This window comes from Otolemur garnettii, unplaced genomic scaffold, assembly GCF_000181295.1.
Source record: "Otolemur garnettii isolate 467f Iridium unplaced genomic scaffold, OtoGar3 scaffold00002, whole genome shotgun sequence".
Taxonomy (NCBI): Eukaryota; Metazoa; Chordata; class Mammalia; order Primates; family Galagidae; genus Otolemur; species Otolemur garnettii.
Window position 1 is genome coordinate 10983840 of NW_003852397.1, and position 1736 is coordinate 10985575.

A 1736-nucleotide genomic window follows, 5' to 3' on the forward strand; every position below is an offset into this window, starting at 1 on the left:
CTGCATAGTATTCCATGGTGTACGTTGGTTTTAGTGGAGTTTTCTTATTGTCTTTCTATCATTCTGTTAAGTGTTCTGCCTCATTGAGTATTGCACACAACTGTCAAAATTACAAAGCCCAGATTAAAAGTAGAAACAAAGAAAGGAAGGGTAAAAGTCTTACACTCACAAACAAAAAAATAAATAAATATTAGAGAGTAGTGAATTTTTACAAATCCACTCAGTCCCTCCATCTATGCCCTGCATAGAGATGATCTTTATTTTCTTAGAATTGTCAAAAGATTTCACCCATTTCTTTTGTCACATATACCATTTTCATCAGTTCCTATGGGATGTACGATTTACTGATTAAATAAATGGTGCATAAGTAAATAAATACTAGATTAATTATTTGTAATTTTCAAAGTCTTGATTACTGCACAAGTGTAGTAGACCAATAGCCAAACTGCTCTCTGAGAAATAAATAAGGTATTTGTGAGAGGCTGACTCTGCTTCTCATCCCCATAATGAACATAACAGATCATATAAAATTTTTAAATTATATAAATCTTCATACTTCATAATGTAAAACTTCATAAATTATATAAAATATATAATTTGTAATAAATTAAAGAAGAAAACTTGATAGAAGCCCCCAGGTTCCAAGTTAACATTCCATCTGGCCTCTCCCAAACTCTTTTTTTACTTTAACTAAAAGGATTTAAACTCATTGGGGCTTTAGAGCTCGAAAACAAAAAAAAAATTAATCTATGCTCTGATTGAATCAATAAGTTTATAGCCTAGGGCACACCACTGTTCCAAATTGGATTCTGCTTTGCACCTATGTTTAAAAATAATTACTGTCTGATGTTTGAAGTAAAGGCTGCTTGCATTTGTGTAACTCAGTCTGGTCTACAATGTCTGCCTCCATCCACTTCTCTAGTTTAACTAATTTATCTTGAGTTGGTCATCATCTGAGAGTAGCAGGCATGAGATTTGTTAACTTTCACTGTGAAGATTTGGTTTGAGGCCTGAGAGGGGCAAATAAATCCAGACATAGGCTTCTGTACCTGTTTCTTGCTTCTGCGACCCATTTGTTAATGTTTGTACTTCTTTTAATAGCTTGTTTAGTATTCAGAGAAATTTCTATTTATGGACCCTGACTTGTTCATTATTTTCACTCCTGAATTAAGTGTTCTGACCCTGAACCCCAGCCATCAAATGGAATTCTTCCACTTCTGATAGCTATTGATACTGAGTTCACCTTCTGCAACTTCAGTTATCCTGCCTCCTTCAGGTTCTACATTTTATTGTAGAGTTCCTTCAGTCTTCAAGTTCCCTTGTTGGAGATTTGCATAGGCTATGACCAGAGACTACACTCTGCATGTCCTGCTTAACCTCCTGCTAGAATTTTCAGCTGAGTCAGTGCTTGGTATTTTTCCTGCCCTGGTGAGTAGGTCTAGGACCAGATCAAGATTCTCTCCATCCTCAGGTTTCCTATTCAAAATGATCAAACATTCCACCTGAATTCATGAACTAAGAAAAATGTATTCACTACCTGGTAATCTGCAGACCATTCATGCTGTCAGAATTGCAAGAGGTGTAAGAAAAAAATACTGTCTTTTTATTTTCTCCAAAGCAATATGCAGAAGAAATGCTAGATTCAAACTAAATATTTACAAAAAATGTAAATATGAAAAAAGTCTTTCGGCTCGGCGCCTATAGCTCAACCGGCTAAGGCGCCAGCCACGTACACC